Below are 27,827 nucleotides of genomic sequence, written 5' to 3'. Positions count from 1 at the left end.
CAGGCATAACCTTCAAACTGGGATTAACATATCCTTCTTTTTCCTGTGGCTCATGCTTAGTATATATAGTCTGAGGGTGCTAATAGATGCTATGAAGCTCTGTGGGCCAATGGGAATCCATGGCCAAAGCTGTTTGCAGAGTGCTGGATTAAACGTGTTTCTCCGATGGAAGACTTTTTGTAGCCTTAATATAATGTCCACCACTGAAACTCTCTAGAGGGCATATTGCTTGCAGCATTTCCAAACATGTTGAACCCTGGAGTTTTTCTTTTTTTCCCACAGAGCATCCAATAAAGCAAGTCTTCCAATAGACTGAGAGGTGGGAGACTGGGGCTTGGTCCTGTTGGCCTCCAGCAGCTGTGTGACCTGAATGAGCCATTGACCCAGTACAAGCTGCAACATCCTCAGCCACATTAATAAACATGTGAGGCCACTAAACGTGCTTTGATTTCTTCCACATATTCATCTTTGGGTTACATTAGAATATCTACTTTTTGCATGTGTTTTCTGGGATGGTGGGATGGAAGCGAGTTAAGGAGGGAGAGAAAAGAGCCCATAAGGAGGGAGAGAAAAGGGCCCAGGTTGACCATTCTTAAGCAAACGCAGTCTGCTGATTTGTTTGATTGCCCACTTTCCTTGCTTGGAACCCAGTATACTTGCACTCCCCTGTTTTCACCACCTGCACGCAGGTTATACCTTTCCTGACCCCGCACTTCCTTCACACCCCTTTGCCTGTGACTAGTCATCATCAAGTCCTGGTGGCTCAGACTCTGAGATCCATCCTGAAATTTACCTCCTTCTCTCCATTTCCACCACCATCACTCTAGTTCCCACCATCATCATCGCTCAGCCAGACCACTGCAACACTCTCCTACATGGTCTTCCAATTTCTAACTTGTCCCCTATAATGGATTCTCTATTCTGAAGCCTGCTTAGAACTCCACCATTGGAAGCCAAGTTTCTGTGAGATTTCTCTTTCAAATAGAGCTTTTGTAAGTATACTAGGATGGGATACTGGTTGGGAAATGTGAATTGCTTGCCTCATGGGACTCATTTATCTATTTATTTGAGGAAAATGTTACCAAGTATCTACTATATGCCCAAATCTAGGAGCTGGGCATATAATGATGGAAAAGACAGATGCAGTTTTTACTCCCGTGGTGGTTACAGTCCAGTGCAGTGGTTCTCAAACTTCAGCATCCACCAACTTACTAGGACAGATTGAGAAAACAGCAGTGGGCTCAACCCTCAGAGTTTCCCAAGTGATGCTGGTGCTGCTTGTCTGGGACCACATTTTGAGAATCAGTGTTATAATGGAAGAGAAAGACACAAACAAAGTAAAATCACTGCCAATTATAATATATGTTATAAAGGAAGAACGAGGGGCTGGAGAGGGATCTACTCAAGGTTAGGTGGGCAGGGAAGTTCTCTCTGGAAAGGTGATACTTAGGATTACACCTAAAGGAAGAGTGGGGCTCGCTATGTCTGGCAAAGAACAGAAAAATGAGCATGGACAAAGACATTGAGGTGAGAACAAACTTAGTGTATTTGAGAAACTAAAGAAAACTGGTGTAGCTGGAGCACAGAGAGAGAAAGATGAGGTTCAAGAAAGATGTAGGGATAAGATCCTGTTGGGCTTTCGCAGCTTCAGTGATGATTTTATTCTGAATGCAAAGAGAAGCTTCTGAAGAAGTTCTAGGCTAGCTGTGGAATAGACAATGGATGTTAGGGGACAAGACAGAAATTGGGACACCATCTAGGAAACAGTGGCCCAGGTGAGAGAAGGTAACAGCTGGGACTAGGATGATGGCATTGGGAATGGGAGAAGGAGATGCATGAGAGGATGGATCTTGGAGGCTGAGCCAACAGGACTTGGTAATGGGATGTGGGCAGAAGGTGTGAGGGAGAACAAGCAGAGTGAAAATGGCTCGTAAAATTATTCCATTAAATAAAACAGTGTAATGGGATTTGTTTTAAGAAAAAAAAATCTACTCAGGCAGATGTACTCCTTAGGTATCTTTGCTTGCCCTAAAGCATGCACTGGATGCCCCAAAGGGAGGGTTCCTGGTGCTGTTTTCTGTTTGTGGACTCGCTCTTGAACTCCCAGATGATAGCCACTCCCCACACCTCCTCACGTCACTCTCAGTTCTGCTGGTTAACTTGTTGCTCACCTTCTTGTCTTATAATTATGTGGATAACTCTTTATTATAAATTCTGAAGAATGTGCCTGGCATTTGGAAGAGTAGGCATAAAAATCAACTGGAGAGTGGCTGGGCATGGTGGCTCATGCCTGTAATCCTAGCACTTTGGGAGGCCGAGGCAGGTGGATCACCTGAGGTCAGGAGTTTGAGACCACCCTGACCAATATGGTGAAACCCCATCTCTACTTACTAAAAATACAAAAAAATTAGCTGGGCATGGTGGCATGCACCTGTAATCCCAGCTACTTGGGAGGCTGAGACAGGAGAATTGCTTGAACCCGAGAGGGGGAGGTTGCAGTGAGCTGAGATTGCGCCACTGCACTCCAGCCTGGGTGACAGAGCAGGATCCTGTCTAAAAAACAAAACAAAACAAACAAACAAACAAAAAACTGGAGAGCTCGAAAAATGTGCATATCCCCAGGTGCTGTCCCTAGGGATGCGTTGTCTGGATGGAGCTCAGGAGTCTGAGTTTTCACTGGGCAATGAGTGATGCTGATGCAGGTGAGCAAAGCAGCTTTATATCTCACCACCCAAAGTGTGATCCCTGAAACAGCTGTATCAACATCACTTGCAAACTTGCTAGCAATGCAGACTCTCAGGCCCACCTCTAACCTTCAAAATCAGAATCTGCATTTTAATAAGACCTGAGTTCAGTTGCACAGTAAATTTGAGAAGCCCTGCTCTAAGTGGTACAGCAAAACTCGTCTCCACTGTCTCTCATCATGAATTTTGGAGAAGTCAAGGGCCTACCTTGGGTCCTTGGGTACTCTGGCTATTTCTTTTTATAATATTGTTCAGTTTTATTTGCATAAACCAGTTCAGGCTCTGCTTCTCCTTTCTCCTGTGCCCTGGGTAGGATGGGTACATCCTGGGCACAGTCCCAGGGAGGGGCTGATGGATTCCTCTTTCTCTGGGCAGTGAGAGAGCGCCTCAACATTCCCGCTTCTTCTTGACCCTCAGGAGACCCCTCCACCTGCTGCAGTTTTATTGCTTTTAAAATCTATTTTATATTCCATTATGTGATTTCACTGTCCTCCCTCTCATTCAGCTGTTGTACATGCTACATTCTAATCTAGGTTCAGAACATTTCATCAGATGGTCTCCGATTAAAATCCAATAAAATTTAAAGCAGGGGAAAGTCCAGAATAAAGGAGATGCCATCTAACATGCAGGGTCTGAATTTAATTCTGTTTCAAGCCTTCTGAACACATTTTGGGTACTGCCTCTGAGGCCTGTATTAAAAATGAAACAAAACAATAAAACCACCTCCCCCTGCCTCTTGTCCAACAACTTCTTTTGTGTCTTTAACCTTAGGAACCAAATGTTGTCTCTGAGGACCTCAAGTGCTTAGTACATTTATTAAATACTTATTATGCGCTAGGTGTGTATAACAAATATTCTTTCTTTTATCTGCATATCTATCACCAGCACTCCTCCCACCACCACTATCTATCTATCTGTTATCCGTTTTGTAGCACAACTGCAGTTTCCAGGCCCTTGGAATCAATCTTTTTTTATTTTTTATTTTTATTTTGAGATGGAGTCTGGCTCTGTTGACCAGTCTGGAGTGCAATGGTGTGATCTTGACTAACTGCAACCTCTGCCTTCCAGGTTCAAGAGATTCTCCTGCCTCAGCCTCCTGAGTAGCTGGGATTACAGGCACGCACCACCACTACTCCTGGCTAATTTTTGTATTTTTAGTAGAGATGGGGTTTCTCCATGGTGGCCAGGCTGGTCTCGAACTCCTGACCTCAGGTGATCTGCCTGCCTCAGCCTCCCAAAGTGCTGGGATTACAGGAGTGAGCCACCCTGCCCAGCCTGGAATCAATCTCTATGCCCTATGCACCAGCTTGTTCCCTGACCACCTCCTTCCCTCCCTGTTCTCCTCATAGCTGTCCCCACTGCATAACTCTGCCTCTGCGGATGGTGCTTTCTCTGCTTGGCACCATTTCTCTCCTCTCGCAGGCAGCATCACTGCAGCCTCTAACACTTAGGCAAAAACCAGAATTAGGGAGTTAGAAGAGCTCTATTCTGTTTATCCACAACAAATGCCTATTATGGAAGATAGATTGTCAACCCATTTGCAATAAATGTTTTCTCGTCACATTTCTAAATATATGTAATTAGATGCATCCAATTTATATTTACTCTCTGCCCCTTCGTAATTATGCTCCCTCCCATTTTGGGAAGAAGAATGCATCCTCCACATAATTTGCTTTCCTTTATAATAGCAAAAAATGCTGCACCCAAGCACACTGTGACGTGCACGCTGACACCTTCACTCAGAATCTCCATTATAATTCTTAGCATAAAGAATTTTTGCTTTATGCAGCATTTCTTTTTCTAGGAACTTAAGGAATTGTCATAATTGCCAGGGACAAAGCATGAGCAATGTGGTAGGAGAGACAGAGTGCAATTAATTTTGTCATTGATTTGGGGATGGTCTCTCTTCCCTGGTAAAGTAGGCTAGCACATTCCTCCATCTTGCCTTAACATACATTAAAATGAGAGTGTTGAGAGGTGGGGGTGGGAAGGAGGCCTAAGTGCATGAATACAGTCATACTATTTATGTGTAATTATTTTCTGTATAGACTACCAGAGTGGGCGTGAGGGAAGGGAGCTGAGTTAAACCTCAGCATGGTTGCTTTTGTTGTTTGCTAAACTGGAGGAGGGGAAGAACTACAGGGAGGTTCTGTATTATCTGTTATTCAGTTGTAAATATTTCAATTATACTTCTCCATTGGTATGGAAAATTGAGAGTTGGCTATAAAATGCTTGTAAAAATAACCGTACTTGGAGCAGTTTAATTACTTTAATGAAATGGAGACAAATATTTGTAAGTGAAGAGCATGCTTATAGATAATGCAAGTAGAGTACATGTATTATGCAGCAAATGACTTAATTAGTTTTTAATTAGCAGAAATTACAATAATTTTTTAGCATATCTTTTATTGGAATGGTTTTTAATAATAAAAAAGCGTGTGGGTATCCTTCGTAGAAAGCCATTTACTGCAAAGTAGGATAACAGATTTGTTGTTTCAACTAGAAAAATTTCAGTTCTATTATAAGCAAATTATAGTTCAACTTGTCTTAGGAATGCTCAACATACTGTTTCCTGTATGTCGTTTGTAGTATGTACACATCCAAATACAGGAAACAACTTGAAGATGCCTTAGCTTCTAGATTCTATCACCTTTTGAAAATTTATAGGTTTCCCTCTATCCATCCATTGTTCCATACATTTATCATTCACTCATGCATGTATTTAATATTTATGGCTTGCTAGGAATAGTACCAGATATTGGAGATTTAAGGGTTTCTAAGACCCAGGGCTTTTGAAGAGTTCAAAGTCCAAGAGGGGGAACACACACATAAATGAATAATTATAATTAATTTAGTAAATGGCATCCTACAGCCAAGTATCAAGTGGTTTTAAAATAAAAATGAAGAAACAACCAATTCTTACTCAGGGCTTCAAAGAATGTCACCTAGAAGAACTGATTTTCAAGTTCCTGTAAGGCCTTCCAAGCAGTCAGATATTAAGCAGAAAAAAAAGGGGATCTGGAAATGCCTGATGTATTTAGGAAACAATCTGGGCTAGAGCAAAGGTTTTCCAGGGCCGTGAATGGAATGTAGTTTAAATTAATATATCTCTAATTATTAAAGTAATAATGATCATTATGGAAAGTTTGGAAAAACAAGTTTTATAAAGAGTGAAATAAAAATCACTTATAATCTTATATATTGTTCACAGTTTCGTACTTTTTAATTATTTTTCTTTGCTACAAACTCACTTTAAAAATGATGAGATTGTGCTATATAAATAGCTGCATATTCTGCTTCTTTTATTGAGTGCATTGTAAGCATTTCCCCATGTCATTCCAATTCCTTGTGAATGTAATTTTTAATGACTGTGTAACAGTCCATGATATGCATGTATGTATGGCCTCTAATTTATTTAAGCAGTCCTCTATCATGAGCATTTTTATTGCTTCCATTTATTACTATAATAAATAATGCTATAATAAACATATTTGCACATAAATTTGCCTGCATTTCTGATGATTTCCTTAGGGTAGTTTTCTAGAATTGAAATTACTAAGTCAAAGAGTATAAAAATTTTAAGATGTTTAATGCATATTGTCTTAGTGTTTTCACAATGGGTGGCGTGGGCAATTGCAGTATAAAATATATACGTGCTATTGGACAATAGGGCATTTTTATAATGTTTTCATGGTTTTAATATTTTCCAGCCTGATAGAGACAAAAAAGTATTTCGTTGCTGATATAGTTTCCATTACCTGAATTATAATTATTTTTATTTAGCATATTTTTAGCAGCTACTAGTGATGGGCGCTGTGGTTTTAGCAGTCACTTTTATTTGTTTGTTGGAATTGTCTATATTTTTTTCTCTATTTTCCTGTGGCATTTTCATATATTCATTATTGATTTCTTATTTGTTGACATATAAACTAGAAACAAATCTATCAAAAATATTCTTTGAGATGTCTTCCATTCATTCATGTTCTTAATATTGTTTGACCTGGAGTTCTCAGGATCCCTCAGGTAGTCTTGCTACCATATGCCAATAGGTTTCTTAGTCTTTGCTATGGGAAAACATATACTTCATCTGTGAACAGTGTGGTCTAATTTATTATTTAGAAATATATATATATACACACATATATATGTGTGTGTGATATGTGTTGTGTGTATATGTATACATATATATGAGTTATAACAGTGGAAAAGAGAATGAGTTCTTAAGATGTTCACTAGCTTTATATTGTATTATGTCATCAAAATGTTTGCATATTGACTACTTTGTAAAATCTTGTTTAGAGATTGGGAAGCCCACTTCGTGGAGCTCTAGATGACAAAAGGAAAAAGTGATTGAATGTGATTACTGTCAATCATCTGGAGTATAATGGGGGCTATGATTTCTCAAGGGAGAGATGAAGGGACCAGGTCATATCACTTGAATATAGTTGCACCTAAGCCATCATGTGGCGTATGTGGGGTGTGTGTGTGTGTGTGCGCGCAGATATGTCTTCACTTTGGCTCAGGTCTGTGTAACAGTTCAAGGAGAAGTGATATCTGATGACTTCTTAATGTTATCTTGAGTAGAGAATAAAGGAACTTTGTTAAAAATATGTCTGATAGGTATCTGGGCCTTTCAATCACTGCCTTTAAAAAAGAACCTATTAATTAATTTGGGGCAAAGCAAGGAAAAAAGAATATTGATCTTTAGCCAAAAATTATCCTAAATCCTCTGATTCTAGTAATCTGTGTCAAATAACTTCACCAGCAAATTAAAAGGCAAATAATAAACAGGAAAAATATTTGGAGTAACTAATATCCTGAAGAAAAAGTTCCCCATTCTTCTTTTAAGGTATTTAAAAAATATGTTCTTATCTGTTCATTTTTCCAAATAAAATTTAGAATAATTTGTCAAGCTCTACACCTTTTCCTTCAAAAAAATCTAATAAGAAATAATTAGAAATGCAGAAAAGATTAACGTATGAATTTTTTATAGTACGTATGTTTATCATAGATTTGGTGAATTGACATTTGAGATCAATGAGATTAATGCTTAATGAACACACGAGCCTCCAAATGTCTCATGATATCACACAAAAATAAGACATCAAGTAAGCCCTCTCTCAAATGGGACAGGTGAGCACCCCATCCCTGACACAGCTCTCACTAAAAGCATAGTCGAAAAAAATTGCCAAATGCATGTCATTCCACCATGAACCAGGCCACAGGCCTAGCAGGAAGATTGCATATAGAACTATTCTTTGCTAAATGAGGTTCCTTGGCTCAGTCCAAACAGAGGAATGAAAATAAGGTCTCCAATGTTTTGTGGACAGGAGCTCACGCAAGAAATTACAAGCAGATTTTGGACAGTTTGGGGATGGGGTGAGGTGGTCTGATTTGGATGATGTAATTATTTCAACTGCAGTGTGATGAGGCCAGCTTGGCAAAAGTATTTTCTATGTAAACATGTTGTCCCTGAAGGACTTAGTGATGAATCAACACATGGGCATGGCATGGGCCTGGCTCAGTGGTCCAGACAATTGTGGCTGCCTATTTCATCAGGCATTTGGTGCCACGATTCTATTTACTTTTGAACTCTAGCACACTTTTGCTGAGAAATCAACTGCTTAGAAGTTATTTAGAAGTGAATGGATCATTTGTTTGATTGACTCTTGATTCTAACTCTTTTACCTTTTCAGCATACTCACCTTTACAATGTTCTCAGTTCCTGAGAAGGCTTAATAACTACTGAGCTTTCTCTGGAAGCTTCACAATTAACTTCACATTAATGCTTATCACAAATGAACCTCTCTCCTTGTCTGTGAAATGGGATCAATATATTGTCTGCCTAACTCACAGTGTTGTTTTGATAATAAAATAAAATTATGTATGTGAAAAATGCTACACAAATGTGAGATATTCTCATACCTCAATATTAGGTTTTCGTATTCATCAATAAAGATACCCTTGAAATGCACCAGAGGACTGGCCTCATTTTGCATTTTGCCCTCTCTGGGATAAAACAAACATGCTCCTTCAAAAGTAGTCTATTTTAGTCAAAGTAGCCATCATCACTCTAGTGATGAAATTCTGGAGCCTTGTGATTTGTATCCAACATTGTTTACCTCCACAGCAAGGGTATGTTTTACTATACGTGGTGCCAAACAGGTAGTACTTTGTGAGTTCCTGTTTCTCACCACAAGGTGGTGCTAGTGTATCCAATAAGACAGTTTACTCAGCGACTGAATCAAAAATCCTCTTCCTTTCAGCCCTAATTTATGATCAGGATTTACAACCCGTTTCCGTAACTTTACCTTTCCTAAGCCATCAATTCTGTTTCTCTTTTAAAGATTCTCTTCTTATGAAACTTCTTTTTTTTTTTTTTTTGAGGATTAAGTTGGCTTAGTGACAAATTCATGCCTACATTTTGAATTATTGACTGTGGATATCCTCAGGGGTCAGTGCTGGCCTTTCTTCCCTGAGATTCAACAACACCCAATGTTGAACTTATTTGCACAATGTCACCGTCAGGGTCTGATCTTAAATGTGTTGTGACGAATGGTCAAATGGGAGGACGGTGTGAGGGCATTTTCTGGGCTGCTGAGTTATGCACTGTGAAGGAGCTGCAGGCTCCATATCAGAAGACCCGTGTGACCATGGGCAAGCCACTTGACCTTTCTGAGCCTCAGTTCATCATCTCTAAAATGGCAATCATGGTAACAGCAATCTTTTTGGACTATTATGAAAATTAAGGGTAAGCAATAATGTCTTTTCTCATCTGTAAAATGCTATGATAATAGTTCCTTTTTAGGGTGGTAGATAGTAAACAAGAGAAAACATACAAAACTCCTAAGAAAAATACCTGCAACTTAGAGGGCGCTCAGTGAACATTTTAGTGACGATTGTAGTCACTAATGTCATCACATGCCAGAGGTTCTGTGCGTGGAGCTGGGGTCGAGCTGGAGGAACACTGAGACCTCTGCTCTTAGATTCCTTAGCTCTCTATAATTGTAGATAACTATTTCCCTGTTAGGCATGAAGCTGGTCATCTTGCTGCATTTGAAGTGGTAGGAGGTTTTGTCTTTTTATTTTCCTACTCCTTTTTTCCTTGTTTTACTTAAAGGGAGAATAAATTATTTCCATGTCAACTTCCCTCCTTTTTAAGGATGTGAATTTCAGCTGTAAAAACACCTGAATAAGAAGGCAGGGGACCTAGTTTTCCTCCTAGCAGTGTTGTCAAGGAGGATTGTGAGGTTAGAGAGAGCTGGCCTGGAAGCCAGGAGACTCCAGATTTAGAGACTTGGAAATAAAATTGCATATATATTTAATGACTGGCATTCTCTGATTTATTGATTACTCGAAATGGGAATGGTAACATTTTTTACTCCTATCAGATAGGAATGTTATAAAGGTTAAAATGAACATGCAAGATGTGAATGATAATATTGAGGTTCTAGATGTCAGTGCTACAGATAGAGGTTATTGGTATATGATAGTAGGTGTGTGTTGGGTGAGAGAGGTCATGCTTTGTGAATGCTGATTGAACAAAATATGATTAACCTGGCAATTTCCATGATAAAATCAGGAAATGAGGTTTTTGCATGTTCTCTCTTTCTTTCTCTCACTCACACACACATATACACCCTCCACACCCTAGTTCCAGTTTTAAATATAGGACAATTGTTTGTCCCAATGGAGTTGAAAATGGAACAAACACTAAAATTTGGGTCATTTCCAACTGTATTTGGGATACCTAGTAGTTTTGCTCTTGGAGGAACATGAACATTATTTTCTAAGGCAGGGATCAGCCCATAGCCTCTCCTTAAGAAATCTAGTGGCACAAAACCTGCCTAAACCTGAATAGGTATGAGGCATGCAATAATTCAAAGAGCAGATAATAAAAAAGGAAAGAAAGTGGGAATGAGAGAAAGAGAAGAGGAAGGCAGAGAAAGGACAAAGAGAGAGTGGTGCATTGTGGGGAGTGAAGACAGTCCCCGGCTGTGTTCAGATGTGTGGTAGAGGAAAGACTAGAAGCTTGGGAGTTAGGAGACCCAGGGCAGGAATCCCAGTTGTGCTGCCTGGTGACCCTGTGGCCCTAAGCAATTTACTTAACCATTCTGATGATCAGTTCCCTTAATTCTAAGGTAGGGTTAATAATATCGATCTTTGCATGGTTGTAGTAAGTTTAACAGGACACAATGTCCTGGTACTAATTTGTGGGTGTGTGTGTATGTCTGTGTGCTCTTACCACACTGGTGGTCTCCCACTATGAGGAAAGCAGTAGTAGGCTTCCATTACATTGCTCAGTGGTCTGTTTCCCATTGCCAGCTGTTCTTTGTCTTATTGCCATCATAGAAAAGTAATCCTGGGAGCTGGGGTGTGGTGTGATGGTGGACTTGGGGATTACGGAAAGTCATCCCAAGGAGAATGTACAGGTGAGGCTAAACAAGATGGAGGTGAATGCCTGCTCTACCCATCTGGAGAGTGTCCCTTCAAAGCCCAGCTCTGCTGAAGCTTAAGTGAATTGCTATATGTTGTTGTCATATGCAAAGACTTCCCTTGAGAGCATCCATTCTTGTCAAAATATGCAAAATAAATAGTCCAAGGACAATAGTCTCCAGACTCCCTTTCAAGCTAACTTTGAACACAAAATTAATACTACCTTGGGGTAATTTTTCAAACACACATGAGTAGACCTAATCATGCCGTTAGTCTCTGATATAGCTTGGACGTTTGTCTCCTCCAAATCTCATGTTGAAATGTGATCCTCAGTATTGGAGGTGGGGCCTGGTAGGAGGAGTCTGGGTCATGGAGGTGGATCCTTCATGAATGGCTTGGTGCCATCCCCTTGGTAATAAGTGAGTTCTCGTTTAATTAGTTTATGTGAGAATTGATTGTTTAAAAAGTGTGGCATTTCCCTTCTCTTTCCTGTTCCCTCTCACTGTGTGACATGCCTGCTCCCTGTTAACCTTTCACCGTGAGCAAATGTTTTCTGAGGCCTCACCAGAAGCCAAGCAGATGCTGGTGCTGTGCTTGCATAGCCTGCAGAGTCATGAGCCAAATAAACCTCTTTTATTTATAAACTACTTGGTCTCAGGTCTTGGTCTTTATAACAATGCAAAATGGACTAATACAGTCCCCATCTCACCATTCAAACAATAAGGGTATATTGGAGAGTATTAAATATCTTGCTTAAATCAAGGCATACTATGTTTGCAATTTCCCTAAAGTTTTTTAGCTTAGTGAGTACTTCTTTTTTGCCTTTATTTTTATTTTTTATTTTTTAAATTATTTGGTCTGCAGATGAATAGCCTATTAAGTAATTCTAACAAATACATTGTGTCTTGAATATTTTGAAATCATTTTTTATAAAGTATGCACTAAATTTTCTGAGAATTGTTAAGTAATGAGTTGTTCTATAGTTTAGTAGAACCATTTTTTCTTCCTTTTAAAAACTTAAGAGTTATTCCATATTCAGTCTTCTTATACAATGTCTGTTCTTTGTGATTTTATCATACTAACAGAGTAGCTCTGAAATACAGATGCAAATTCCGTTAGCACCTGAGATATAATGAGTATGGGTTCTGCTACAAGCTTTTTTCCTTTTAAAATACAATAGTAATTCTTTATTAGAATAGGAATAGCACTAGATAAATTTAAATTTTGTCTAAAAAATTTGAAAGTACTTCTAGATGCATTATCTCGTGTGATCCTACAACCACTTGTGAGGTTTGTGGCACTGGTGTTATTCTCTGTTTTAAAGACAAGGAAGCAGACTCAGGGAGGCTAGGTAGCTTGCTCAAAGATCCCACTGTGACCAGTTGGAAGAACCTGGTTCTGCAAACCATGGATCTCTAACTTGACTTTTGAACGTCTTGTTATAAATGTGTTTTATTGTGTGTCTGTTATTTTCAAAAGAAACTAAACTATAGATAGACAAGAATACACACATAACACCCAGACACCCAGACACACACACACACACACACACACACACACACACACACACACACACACACACACACAGTGTTGTCCAATAGAATATTCTGTGATGACACAAATTGTTCTATGTCTGTACTATTCAATTCTGGTAGCCATTAGCCACACGTGGCTATAAAGCACTTAAAATGTGGCCAGTGTGACTGAGAAACTGATTTTTCATTTATTTAATTTTAATTGAAATATTGACAGGCTAAAGAAGCTTTTCCCCTGGAGTAAGTGGGGCAGGACTCCTCACCCAGAACTCCTTTCCCCAGGGTTAGGACAATAGCTAAGTCCACCCTCTGGGGGAAGGGAAGGAGAACAATAAAGGGGATACCCCTGACGGCCCTGAACATCCACCTGAAGGAGACTGTTTTAAACCACAAGTGATTGATTGGTGGCTTTATAGGGGCAGGCAAATGGAAATGGGGGCTCGAGAGTATGGGGAATTAAGCTCCATTTCTTCACATCTGAGTCATAATGCGCAAATTTTAAATTCACTGCATGAGCAAACCTCAGGTCCTTTGGGGCTTTTTCCCTGCTGAATTGTTCCTATAGGGTTGTGCAGTCCTGTGTATGAGTCTTTGGTTCTGTGCTCCACTGCTTTCTAATTCTGCACATCTGAAAGTGTGGATCTCATCAAGGAATTCTCCGTATAGGCAATTGGATTCATTGAAACTGCTTAGAAAGTACAGGCTGGGCGTGGTGGCTCACGCCTGTAATCCCAGCACTTTGGGAGGCCGAGGCAGGCGGATCACGAGGTCAGGAGATTGAGACCACGGTGAAACCCCGTCTCTACTAAAAATACAAAAAATTAGCCAGGCGTGGTGGCGGGCGCCTGTAGTCCCAGCTACTCGGGAGGCTGAGGCAGGAGAATGGCGTGAACCCGGGAGGCTGAGCTTGCAGTGAGCCAAGATCGCGCCACTGCACTCCAGCCTAGGTGACAGAGCCAGACTCCGTCTCCACACACAAAAAAGAAAGTACAGAAGGCTTTCTGACCACCCCCATCAGCATCCCCCAGCCAGGGGTCCTACAAGGAAGCAGATGTGGTGTGAAGAACATGGGCTCTGGCACCAGGCTGCCTAGGTTCACATTCCTGCTGTGCCATTTATTAGCTGCATGACCTTGGGCAAGCACTGAAGGGCTCTGTGCCTCCATTTCCTCATCTGTAAAATGGAGGTGATTAATAATAGTGCCCACCTCATAGGGTGAATATATTTAATAGTACCCAGCACAGTGACTACCATATCAGTATTTATTGTTAATATGGTTGTTTTAGGTTCAGCTCCACTTTGGTCTCAAGGGCCAATTATGTTTCCAGGAAAGGCAGGGAGATTTAAGGAACACTATCTTTTCTTTCAGCAGCTGTACGATGAGAGCTTCACTGCAAGTCCTGGCCTACACAGCAGGGTGCTTACCTAGTTCCTGGAGTCTTATCCTGGGTGCTCAGACACCATGAGGCAGCCTCTAGCTGCAGTGAGTCTTTTTCAGGCCTGACCCCTGTCTGACTGCTGGTGGCCCATGCCAAACTCTTATGATGCTCACAACACCTGCATACACTTCTGCTGTCGAATTCTAAAAGCTTGGTCCACTGCCCCACTCTGGTGGGTTTGTCCATTTCCTAGGTTCCAACATCTTGGTTGTCTGCTCCCTCTGGCCTCTCAGCATGTTTCCTTTTTATTTTAAACAGGCATTATTTTGGGGGTCTTCAATGTACCAGACACTGTACTAAATGCTGGAGATACAGATTTTCATAATTTTTGGAGTCTCCAAAAATGGTTGCTAATTTGCACTCTAAAGGATGAAATACCGAGTGTCACCACTCCCTTGACGACTACTTTACCTTTAGAGAGACATACCTCAATAGCCATAGGTGGGAAGGAAAAGGGAAGCTAAAATTCAAAGAGCTGACATCACCAGGACTTCTATCTCTTATTTCACATTTGTCCTGCTTCCTGACTCCATCCACCTACCCTTTGCAAAGGATGGTGTGTGGTCAGGATGAGATGAATGGAATCCCGAATCTTATCTACAGCAATCCACCAAAATGGGAATGGTATGGTGTAGTGGAACTCCCAAATTTTGAAATGTGTATGTAACTCTCCAGTTTTGAAATGTGTATGTAAAATCTTGAATTTATACATTAGATCCTTGTTTCAGATCTACGACTCTGCTTGTTTGTGGTCTCATCAGTTATTCAATAAAAATTTACAGAGAGAATCATGAAGACACACACCCACAAACATGCCTTTTTGGCTTATTTGCTTTTTTAAATATAAGCAGTTTAACCTGGGCATTATTTACCAGGTACTGTCTTTGAGGAAAGAGATGTAGGTTCGAAAAATTTATTGGCTCTGGAAGTTCAGTCCCAGCTGGAGGAACCCAAGAGGGCAGTGGTGAAAACTTCAAGGTTGGGAGATGATTGTGGGTGAAGGAAAATGTAAACTCCAGTGGATATTTACACTACTAAGACATGCCAGTACTTGGAACAGAGCAGCGAAACAAACAGAAGGGATAAGAACAAAAGGAAAAAAAACCAACCCTGCTTGTTAATATGTATATTTTACATGGCATCTTTGAAGATGAAGCTACTGCTTACATTGCTTTACTCCAATTCACTGAGTTTTACAAGACCACAGGGGGACGTGTTCCAGTTTGAACAAGCTGAAAATGTCTTAAAGCTGACAGAATAATGAGTATTTTTTCTTTGTTTAATATTTTTGATCCAGATCGGATAACTGTGGTTTCTGTCATTTCTATCCAACATGCCTTTTGCTATTTTTCAGCTGTGTTTGTTTGACTTACTAGAACATTTAATTTCTTGCATGTATAAAAAGAAAGCCAAATAAAGGTAATTATTTCAAGTTATTATTAAACAATTTCCAAAATCATGCATTGAATATTTGATTCTCGGGCTAGCTAGTTAATGTTAAAACTGATGGTTCTGATGGAATATTTTTTCTCTTTCTTTTTTACTTTGTTCTAGCTGTATTTCTATTCTTGATTTGAAGATTAAACTGTCACTGATATTTGGTCTTCCACACCTGGATAGTCAGAAGCGGACAGAGGGAAATCTTTTCAGGACAAAGGTGTATCTAGATAAGCCCATTTGGGATTGGATTTGAAATAGGTAACTGATATGGCTTGGCTCTGTGTCCCCCGCAAATCTCATCTTGAATTGTAATCCCCACGTGTGAGGGCAAGACCTGGTGGGAGGTGATTGGATCATGGGGGCGGTTTCCCCATGCTGTTCTCGTTATAGGGAGGGAGTTCTCACGAGATCTGATGATTTTAAAAATGGCAGTTTCCCCTGCGCTTTTTCTCTCTCCTGTGCCTTGTGAAGAAAGTGCCTGCTTCGCCTTCACCTTCGGCCATGATTGTAAGTTTCCTGAGGCCTTCTCCGCCTGCAGAGCTGTGAGTCAATTAAACTTCTTTTGTTTCTAAATTACTCAGTCTCAGGTAGTATCTTTATAGCAGTGTGAAAGCGGACTAATACAGTAACAGAGTCAACACATGGAAAATGATTTTTTATTTTTGCTAGCCCTGAGATGACTGGTTTTCAGAGAGAGCTTTATTCATAGCATATTTATTATTATTATTATTCATTGTTGCAATTTATTAATTTCCTAATGTGTGCTATGAAACGAGGTTCAGAGAAGTTAGGTGATTTGTCTAAGGTCACTCAGCTGCTGTGAAAACCCAGCTTTATTTGTTTCCAAAGCTTGTTCTTGTTTCACAGCGCACTTTCTCTGTTTTTAAACTTGGGGACTTTATATCAGAAATCCCCTAAAGGCCTAGATATTTTTGCCTTTCAGTGTAGGACTTTGGGAGGGATTACGTCATGAGAGTGCAGGGGTTTTTTTTTGTTGTTGTTCTTGTTTTTTTTTTTTTTTTTTTTTTGACAGTGATATGGTTTCGCTGTGTCCCCCCACCCAAATCTCATCTTGAATTGTAGCTCTTGTAACTCCCACGTGTTGTGGGAGGTACCCAGTGGGAGATAATTGAATCATGGAGGCTGTTTCCCTCATACAGTTCTTGTGGTAGTGAATAAGTCTCATGAGATCTGATGGTTTTATAAGGGGAAATCCCTTTTGCTTGGTTCTCATTCTCTTTCTTGCCTGCCACAATGTAAGACGTGCCTTTAACCTTTACCATGATTGTGAGGCTTCCCTAGCCACGTGGAACTGTGAGTCCATTAAACCTCTTTTTCTTTATTGATTATCCAGTCTCAGGTATGTTTTTATCAGCAGTGTGAAAATGGACTAATACAGACAGGGCGTGGTTCTGTTGCCGAGGCTGGAGTGCAGTGGAACCATCATAGCTCACTACAATCTTCCCCTCCCGGGCTCAAGCCAGTTTCTGACCTCAGCCTTCTAAGTAGCTGGGACTACAGGCATGTACCACTATGCCTGGCTAATTTTTGTATTTTTTGCAAATACAAATGGGGTCTCACCATGTTGCCCAGGCTGGTCTCAAACTCCTGAGCTCAAGTGATCCTCCCACCTCAGCCTCCCAAAGTGTTAGGACTACATACATGAGTCACAGTGGCTTGGCCTAGGGTGGAGCTTTGATGAACGGGATTTGTGCCCTAAAAAAAAGGGACCCATGAGAGCTCTATATAGCCCTCTTTCTTCCAAGTAAGGATACAATGAGAAGTCAGCAGCCTGCAACCCGAAGCGGCCCGTCACCAGAATCTGACCATGCTGGAACCCTGATGATGGGTGCTCCAGCCTCTAGGACTGTGAGGAATACATGTCTGTTGTTTATAAGCCACCTAGTTTATGGTACTTTCTTATAGAAGTCCTAACTGACAAAGACAAGTGCTATTTTGCCCTTCTTTGTAATTTACAAAGAAGTTCATCTGTCTCACTTCATTTTTACTGGGCAGGAGTATTTGATTCAATTTTACAGATGAGGACAGAGAAGCTAGAATATATTCTAGAATCTGTTGTCCTTTCCACCTCTCTGGGTGCAAGAACACATGTGCCAGGCCTTGTACCTTGGACTCATCTAGGAGCATCAAACCAGGAGACAGGCAAGAGGGTCTCTGCCCTGGGCCTGGCCCTCACCTGCATCCTCTGGAGCTTCCTGTGCAGTCTCATTTGGCTTCTCTGTCCCTGCTATTGCTCTCTGCTTGTGTTGCTTGCCTGTGAGTCAAGACCTATTGCAGTTCCACTGGTTGCCTCCTGTGTATGCATCAACATTCCACACTTGTCAGGTGTCAAGTCTTCATTCCTATCCTTCCCATCTAGTTAGGCTTTATTCTGTTTCCTTTATCATTGTTTGCTGGTTGCAACAGCAGCTTGCAGCCCAGTTATGCTCTGTGGCATTTCAGGGGCGTGATGAGGTAGATTGCGGGGCAGGGTGGGGGTGGGGGTGGGAAGAAAACTAACTCAGCGACTGGGACTCTGGTCTCACTGGCTGTGTGGTCCTGAGAGTTCATTTTTTTTCTCTCTGTGCCCCATTCTTTTATTCTTAGAATAGGGTCACTGAGTTTCTCCCTGGTACTAACATGCTCTGGCTCAAATGTGATGTTTGTGGAAGGTTAGAGGCTCACCTCCTCAACTTTCTGGGTATGCTTATTTTGTTGCTTAGAACAGGTAATGCTAAGGATAGTTAGGAGCTTTATATATATATATATATATATTTTTTTTTTTTTCTGACGGAAAAGATAGAAATTGCATTTATATAAAATATTGATACACCCAAGGGATGCTGCTTGGTGCCGCCATCTGCCCTCAATGGAACACAACAGAAGTGAGAAGTCCCCAAAATGCAGTGCAGCGTGCCACTGCCTAAAGCAAAAGTTAAATAAAAAACACCCCACAAGGCCAATTCCACAAGCTCAAACTTGGTTGTGAAGAAGAAAAAGCTAGGAGACAGGGACAACTCTATGGGGAATTTTATTACCTTTTTTTTTTCTTTTTTTAATGTAAAAGCTCTGAAAAGCAGAGTTCTATTTTTCACCTGGAGTATAGCAGAAAGACTGGACAATAGACCCTTTGGGTGTTATAAATGTGTAAATGTGGCACAAAAATTCTGTATAAAATGTTGACAATATTTCCTTGAGGTTGTAATCCTGATTTGGATTTTTGTCACTCATTCTCCACTCTCTACTCTCATTCTTGTGAAAGAGGGTGGGAATGCCCTGTTTTCTCAAGCTTTTACCTTATATATGTTTACAAGTTTTTCCCTGGAATCCCAATTTCAACACTTTTACACTTTTTAAAAAATTCTATTTTACAATTTTTTATTTCCATAAGTTTTTGGGTAGCAGGTGGTATTCAGTTACATGAGTAAGTTCTTTAGTGGTGATGCCTGAGATTTTCGTGCATCCATCACATCAGCAGTATGTACTGAACCCAATTTGTGATCTTTTATCCCTCACCCCCCTCCCATCCTTTCCCCCAAGTCACCAAAGTCCATTATATCATTCTTATGCTTTTACATCCTCATAGCTTAGCTCCCAGTTATGAGTGAGAACATACAATGTTCAGTTTTCCATTCCTGAGTTACTTCACTTAGAATAATAGTCTCCAGTTCCACCCAGGTTGCTGTGAATGCCATTAATTCACTCCTTTTCATGGCTGAGTAGTATTCCATTGTATGTATATGTACCACAATTTCTTTATCCACTCGTTGATTGATGGGCATTTGGGCTGATTCCATATTTTTGCAATTGTGAATTGTGGTCCCATAAACATGCATGTATAAGTATCTTTTTAGTATAATGACTTCTTTTCCTCTGGGTAGATACGCAGTAGTGGGATTGCTGGATCAAATGGTAGTTCTACTTTTAGTTCTTTAAGGAATCTCCACACTGTTTTCCATAGTGGTTATATTAGCTTATATTCCCACCAGCAGTGTAGAGGTGTTCCCTTTTCAATGCATCCATGCTAACATCTATTATTTTTTGTTTTTTTAATTATGGCCATTCTTGCAGGAGTAAGGTGGCATCTCATTGTGGTTTTGATTGGCATTTCCTTGATCATCAGTGACTCAACACTATTTCTTTTTTGCTTCTTGCTGGGTTTCCTTGTGTCTCTACCACTAAGTTCTGACCTGCTCCCATCATCGTCCTCCCAGAGACAGATATATGCACCTGGAACTAGTCCCAAAGTCAGGTCTCATTTAGAAAGACAAGGGGTTAACTTTATTGTTATTAATACTTTGGAGGTGTCCTGAATGTCTCCCATAGTAGAATCATATGTATCAATCTATCAATCATATCAAATAGGGAATAGCTCCTTTCTCTTTATGGAGTATTGGAGTCTGAGATAATCCAAAGAATGAACAGTGGTTGAAGGAGAGGAGATATTGAGATACTAATAACTGTTTTTGAACAAATGCATAGAAGAGGTCTCTTTATTTATTTATATTTTTCTTTCTTCCATAATAATTTCAGGCAGTTTTCAATAAGGCTCATATATACAATGTTCGCATCTTTTCAACTTGCCTAGTGCGGTGCTCCTAATGGCAGAGGAGAATAGGTGGGCACTGTTCTTAGGAGGCTTTGTGGGGATAACCCAGAATGATCGAATGTTGCCTTCCAATTCACAATGTTTGTATGAATATTACGATGTTTTAAATTACCTAGCTTTGAATTCATTGGAGTTGCCAGATATATGAGCAACCTTTAACCCGTGGCTTCCTGGATCCTACAGCACACCATGGCATAACCTGGGCACATGTGTACTTTAGTGTGAGAAGCATGGCCACAGAACTTTCAAATAGATATAAAAGGCAGGAGTTGGGCACTTTAAAAAGGGGAGACAAAATTCCTAAAGACAAAATTAACCTCTGAGCTCCCTACCAGCAAAGACAAAACATGAATTCTCAAATTATACTTAAATCAAGCCTAAGACTTTGCGGGCAAATTTATTTTCTCTTTTGATGAAGTATACTCAAGGAAAATCATGGTTGAGTCACTCAGTATAGCTTTTCTAGTACTCTTTATAATCGGTGGCTCTGAATATCTGTTGACTCTCTATCTGTTTTTTGATCGAGGTATGACAAGTTGGCTGTTCACTTTCATTTTCTGAGTATGTTCTGGTAGTTTTCATGCTTTCTTACACATTAGAATCACCTGGAGAGTTAAGAAAAATTAAACATCTAAGGTGCACCTGGTGCCAATTAAATTAGAATCTCTGGAGGTGGGAGAGGAATTAGGAACCAGCCATCAGCATTAAAAAAAAGTTTTATAGAAGATTACAATATGCAGCTAAGTGTGAGATCCAGTGTTACAGACCAGTGCTTCTCAAACTTGAGCATGTATAAGAATCACCTGGAAGGCTTGTTGAACTACAGATTCTGGGTTCTACCTCCAAGATTTTCTGGAGGCTTGAGATTGTGCTCAAGAATTTGTAGTTCTCACAAGTTCCCAGGTGATGCTGATGTTACTGACCTGGGGATTATAGTTGGAGAAACATCATTTTAGAGTTTCAGCTTTGTTATTACTACTAGAATGGGTGGGATGGAAATATTCAGGCTATAAAGATGAATTTGGGTTAGTTGGTAAAACCAGGTGATGTAATGGGGCTTGGGAAAGATTTGTAGAACCATGCTCTTCTGCTACAATGGCCATATTTAAATTGAATTGACAACATGTTTTGTTTCAGTTGGATTTAGCCCAGGTCTTGGACACCCAGCCTATTTCCTATTGGTTAAAACTGTTTCATAAATTCAAATGAAGAAAAACCTTAGTCTACTGCTTGTTACTCAGCACAGGTGTCCTGTGAGATGTCATGGTGCCCCGTGAATGTTGCCTTATTACTCTCTCTCTTTGTCAGCTACAGTGGATGTAATGGAAGCCTTCAAAGGAGTGATAAATGTCCCTTCTCTAGGACTACAGCTTTTTCTTTATTGGGCTTAACAGTTCCCAGCCAGGCTGGCCAGCTCCTGTTTCCGCTTAGTGCATAGTTTCTTTTTTCTTCTATTATAAATATTATCTGCACAACTCTCTTAGCTTTACTAGTCCCATTAAAGTGTCATTAGGTTTCCCATTAGCAGCTACTGTTGATGGTTTCCTGCAGAGGCCTCAGCATGGGCCTTCTTGCTATGAATTTGAGCTGGGGGAGAACAAGAGAAGAGGGAAGTGTGGAGACTCCACTAATATCTACCTTCCAACTTCAAAACAGAAATACTAGGCTGGAACCAAAGTCTTCATTTGTCAGGCAAGGTTGGGGGCAGGTAAAACAAAATTTGTGTATTTGTTCCCCAGTCCCCAAACAGCAACTTCTGTTTCATTTCTTTGCTTCTTTTAGTATTTTTTAAATATAAAAACAATCAACAAAGTATCCAGTTCAATTTGAGTCACTTTTTACATCTCCTACCTTCTGTCAGTTAGCAATACTCCATATAGTTTTCAGTCTGCTGCCGGTTTACCTGCAGTGCTAGGTCTGTGATTAAACTGATTCAGGCACGGAGGACTAGACGGCCCATATGTGAGGGGCAGAGTACCAGAACCAATGGGATATTTATTTTACTCAATTTGGCCCTTATAAAAAAATAATCTTTTGTACTAAATTCCCCACTATGTGGAATTTATTAAACACTCTATGAAGAATACATATGATCAGTAAAATTTAAAGACACATGAAACCTAGGTACAGCTATAAAACTTGCTTATTAACTACTTAAATTGATTCATATCAGTCCTTTAAAAGTCCATAACTTGAAAGAAATAGTGTTATCACTTTAGAATTTGACATCAGAAATCCCTTTAAATGGCCCTTCCCCAGGCTGTAGGTGTCTTCAGTTTTCTTTACCAAGACAATTATCAAGGCTTAACCTGTCCTCAGTTAAGAAACAAAGTCATCTTCTGGAAGTCTTAGCTTCCTTTTCCTCAGATGCCCACCTTTTCTTTCTCATAGTTTGCAGGAAAAGAAAAACGATCCCAATTACACACACTAGCTCCATTTACCTGCTCTACTTCACCATGATTGTGCTTTTCCGATTAGGAGAAAATTTTCTTTGACTGCTTCTTAGATTTAGCTCTCTGCCCTTTCCAGCTGAAGAAGAGAGTCTTAATTTACACTGAATACATACGTTTAGTCATTACCACTAAATGTTACAACTTTTTGTTGAGAATCTCCTGGAACTGTTCTGTCTGGCTTTTGGTACAGCCTAGCTTCTTTTATGGGGCTTCACTGAAATTTGAGCCTCTGTCAAAGCCTGTCACTGAGTATGATCATTCAGTTAGGATTGGGAGTGAATTTTTTCCATGAGGAGAGGTGGTTCTCTGGCCTCTGGACCCACTGAATGGAGATCACAGGGATCTGGAAGGTGGCTCATGCCTATAATCCCAGCACTTTGGGAGGCCGAGGCGGGTGGATCACGAGGTCAGGAGTTCAAGACCAGCCTGGCCAATATGGTGAAACCCCGTCTCTACTAAAAACACAAAATTAGCTAGGCATGGTGGCACATGCCTGTAATCTCAGCTACCCGGGAGGCAGGCTGAGGCAGGAGAATCGCTTGAACCCAGGAGGTGGAGGTTGCAGTGAGCCAAGTTGTGCCACTACACTCCAGCCTGGGCAACAGAGCGAGACTCCGTCTCAAAAAACAAACAAACAAACAAAAAAAAGTGATGCATTTGCTAGAGGGAGCAAGGCAGGGCCAGAGTTCCATGTACTTTGCAATGGCAAGCTGTTTAATCCTTCAGGAAAATTATGTGTAGACCCAAAGGAAGCTTTTTAGAAGGTGACCTCCACTTACCAAGCTCCCAAGAATAACAGAGCTTGCTCTTTCCTCTGTAAAAAATGGGGCACTGTGGAAAACATGGCTGTGCTGCAGCCAAGCAGGTATAGGGCAGCAGGCATGGCCAAGGTAAACAGCCTAGATGACTCAGCGGGTTTGGGGTGCAAGAGCACAGTCCCGTGTCTTATATAACCATAGCCATGTAGACATAACATAGAGAAGCTCACCACCTGGCTCTCAGCCACTACTGTCTGTGTAGTGTATAAATGTAATATTGACCTTGTGAAGGGGCTGCTGAATAAAGCCGTGTCTCATCTACCTGCTGTCTCTTGAGTGTTCTTCCAGCTCTCTGCCCCACACCCACCCACTCCCCTCAGCTCTCAGCTGGAACTGGAGCCTGACCCTGAGCATGACATTTGGCATAGTCGTTGGCAGGATGAGGTGAGTGGGTCTTCAGCCCTTGGGGCTCCCAGGTTGGCTGTGTGGCCGCAACATGGGCGTGGTACCCAGTGGCAGAAGTGCTGCTTGGGTGGGCCCCAGTGGAAATGTGGGAGGCAGTGGATGGGTCTCCCATGAGTGTGGAGAAGGCACTGAAGCAGCTGGAAGCTCATAGCACCAAGAAGAAATGCACCTTCGCCGGTAGAGTTGGATAGGCGTTTCTGACCATACTACATGAAGTACATGCCTCAGTCTCTGTGGGACATGGCACAGGTAAGGGACCTTCAGGCACAGGTTGAGTGCCTGGGAGCCCAAATGCACAGCTTGGAGCAAAACCTGGGGGTGAAGGACCTCCAGGCGCAAGCAGGGCACTTAGAGGCTCAGATAAACAGCCTGGAGCAGGCATTGGAAACAGCTCTGAATGCAACCTTGAGCCCGTCCTCCAGGCCGGGGACTCCCGTTTGGTCTGATGCTGAGAAGGAGGAGGCTGCTCCATTGCCGGCTCACCCTGTGATCTGTCAGAAGGTAGAACATGAGCAGCCGATGGGACCCCAGAGGAGAGCCCAGGGGCCCCCCACAGTGGTGGAACACACCTCTTATAGTGTTTATACCCCCTATGAGTTGTGGGAATTAGGTAGGCAATGCAGGCAGCACCCAGGGGAGCCCCTCCCAGCCCTGATTACTCTGTCTTTGGGATGAGCTGGCTGACAGCATTTCTTGCTCTGCCTCCGAGATGGAGAAGCTGGCCTCTATCACAACTCACCCCTCCCTTCGTCAGCAGCCGCAGCTGTGCCAATGCTTGGCACAAGGGCAAGGTGAGCACATGTTAATCAAGTGGCTGATGGCAGCCATACAGACTGTTTGGCATGATGCCGGTGAGACACCAGAAACTGTGAGTAAATGGCAGTCATACACTGATTTGGTGCAGGTACTCTGGGAGATGGGTGTGCAGCTAAAGCAGGCTTCCTGGCAGCCAAGCAGGCTATTTAGCAGGCACAAGCCCCATGGTAGTGGGCCAGGGGTGCCCGTTTAAACTAGATGTGCGTGTGACCACAGATAGTTTCCGTGAGGGCCTATGGTAGCACACGGAGCACCGGAGTACGTCAGTAGGCTTTTGGTGCCAATTATGGAAGGGAGCTGAGCTCTGTAAACTTCCTCTAAATAGATGGGATATTAATGCAAGAAAAAAGCATTTCTATGAAAGCTAAGCTTCTTTGGAAAGATTTAAATACAAGTTGTTAATAAGCATTGTTATCAAATTAGGAATGGACAGAACATCTGCAAAAAGTTAAATCATAAAAGTCTAGGAGAATTCTGCATTAAGATTTTTTTTTGTTTCATCTAAAGAAATCAGATGTTACATGATGGCTGTGGTTTATACAAGAAAGACAATAGAGGACTCTTACCAACAAGCTCATGGTAGAAGCAGCACCCTGGACTCCAGATTAATACATTGGTGAATACGTTTATACTTATAGGTTTAACTTTGAATAAAATTAAGGAACACTGACTGTCTTTTATGATTAAGCAACAACTGTCAATCCCTATTGCATTCACTATTTATGAAGCCCAAGCATGAGCTGGGTGTTTCTGCTCCTTCAGAATTATAGGACATTGTCCTTAAAGTTCCACACCAGGCCAAGGAATCTGAGAATTCCTGGGGGACTTACATGTTTGTGGTCACCTTTGGCTCTAACCTTCTGGTTCCCTGTATTTTAGTTTTTGCATTATCATTTGTTGTTTGTGTATTCTTTTTGTTCTCTGTCACTTAGCCCTGGCTGTGATCTCAGGTTTCCTTAATTTCTATGTATTAAAAAAAATCTTACATAAAGCAGTTGCATATATGGTAGACTTGACTGAAGAGGGAGAAAGGGAGGGCTTTATATTGTAGCAACAAAAATAATTTCAAATTGAAAATCATATATCCTTGTTTTTAAAAGTCCTTTGGCCACCTTGCTACTGGGAAGAGAATTTGACCATTAATCCCAACATAGTACCCCAGCCATGCATTATCTGCCTACTTTCTTTGAATTTTACTTGTTTCTCTCTTCTGTTCTTCTTTCTATTCATGGTTATATGAAAGGCAGAGCTGTTTGGCTAATCGCTACTCTTGGGTAGGATCTCACCTTCCTACTTGCCTCTACTCAGGTAGCTTATATGTGGGGTGTGTATGTGTGTGTGGAGGGATAGAGAGAGAGAGAGAGTCAGTCAATAGGGTGACTATATCCTAGGAACTGGAAAAATTTTGAAAGTTAAAGTGGACAGTATTAATAATTTCCCTCGGATAAAAGGCAAAATTTTGAATTATTCTGGATAAATCAAAATCTGCTATTTCATAAATAGGTATTTTTCTAACCATGGGCCATTTTCTCCATAAGGAGTATTGTGTTGTTAGCTGATAAAACTTTTTTCACCCCATTACATATATATACTTCCCAAATCTGGTTAATTGCAAATAGCCAATTCCTTGCTTCCTTAGGGGAATATGTTGTTAACTGAAACAAAGCGTGCTCTTTTACCTGCTCTCACTGTTAACTGTTCTGTGTATTTTACCCTCTTCGAGCTCAGTTTTTCCATCTATGAAATGGAGGTGATTGCCTGCTAAGGGACTTGAATGAGAAAAATAGACAATAAGACAATTTAAGGGGATTAAATTATAGAAATGTTTGTTTGTTTTAGATGATAGCAAGGATCAAAAGTCACAGGAAGTGTGAGTGATGTGGAGCTACATCAGCCCTGATCGCTTTTCTGGGATTTGAGCCTCTGCGCGTCTTACTTGGTGCCCTTTTATTCTTGCTCCGTGACTCTACCCCTGGTCCTTTGAAACAACTCTGCCAATAGTCCTGGATCCTAACCTTCCACCTCCTTATTAGTTCAGTCCTGGGCCTCTACTCAGCAAATTCATCCAATCACCCTGAATTGTATGTAGTTGAGTCAGGTTATTGTGATGCTGATAAATCAAAACTAAATTGAAGACAGCAGCCTCATTTTCCTTACCTTATTTCCAGATGTGAAAGTTAATGGGCTTGGATTGGCTGCTAACACTGACACTCATCAAAGAACATTTTCCCTAAGGACATTAACTGCAATTTATTGATTGGGTGGAGACCTGAGGCATTTGGGGTGTGGAATTGTATTATGGCCTACAGAAATGGTTGGAGATGAAATCTAAGCCTGCCACGGATGAGTTTGTCAAATTGAGCAGAAATACTGTGACTTAGATTCGGAAGCCAGGTAGGCTGACAAGATGAAGCAGTTTAAAAATGAATCACCTTATGAGAAAGAGATGAGCAGCTCTTTCCTTCCTCTAAGAGTAGGAATATGGAGCCCATTTTATGTGTGCTGAGTTCAACTGCTTTAATTGGGGGAATACATCCATTTAGTTCTTCATTGTCTCCTGCACTCTGTGATGGCTACTTGGATCATTTCTGCCTGCTCTCTAAACTTCCTCTTCTTCTGTCTCAAATCCATTCCATTCAGGACTTTCACTCCCTCCACTGCAGCCAAATTACTCTCATAATGACCACCAATGCCCTCCCCACAGCTAAAAACAGAGATCAGTTCCCAGCTCCCATTCTAATTGTGCTATCATCACATTTAACACGTTGGGTTATACTTTTCTACTTGAAACCATTTCTTCACTTGGCTTCGAGGACATCACACTCTTCTGGTTTCCTTGCACCTCAGTGACTGCTCCATCTCTCTCCCATTGACTGATGCAGCCTAATCTTCCTGACTTCTAAATATTGGGTCCCCTAGGGTTCAGTCCTTGGATGTCTTTCCTATTTTGTCTATACTCATGCCCATCCCATCTCATGGATTTAAATTCACTTTATCTACTGAAGATGCCAAAATGTATATATCTGGCCTGAAACTGTCCTGCGGACTAGAGATACATATAACCATGTGCTTGCTGAACTCTCCCCTTGAATTGGTAACAGGCATGTTGAAAAATTAATGTCTCAGTGAACT

The 27,827-nt window shown here is 41.1% G+C and overlaps 1 protein-coding gene across 17 annotated transcripts in view; it reads left to right on the top strand.

The window, feature by feature from the left end:
• The window catches only part of IGSF11 (immunoglobulin superfamily member 11), a 463,419-nt gene that overhangs the window by 310,627 nt on the left and 124,965 nt on the right, over window positions 1-27,827 (top strand). For 12 of the 17 annotated variants that reach the window (XR_008624847.1, XR_008624836.1, XR_008624827.1 and 9 more), the window contains one exon: window positions 283-6,236. The exons of 3 other annotated variants lie outside the window; for them this stretch is intronic. The gene's annotated coding sequence lies outside the window, so the exon portion shown is untranslated. Of the gene's footprint in view, window positions 1-282; window positions 6,237-14,087; window positions 15,602-27,827 lie in introns of those variants that run through there. 2 more of the 17 variants (XR_008624834.1, XR_008624840.1) reach the window with 1 other exon arrangement.

The sequence above is a fragment of the Pan paniscus genome, chromosome 2 (genome assembly GCF_029289425.2).
Source record: "Pan paniscus chromosome 2, NHGRI_mPanPan1-v2.0_pri, whole genome shotgun sequence".
Classification (NCBI taxonomy): domain Eukaryota; kingdom Metazoa; phylum Chordata; class Mammalia; order Primates; family Hominidae; genus Pan; species Pan paniscus.
Note: the sequence above shows the minus strand (reverse complement) of the source record. Positions and strands in the feature narration are given on the sequence as shown.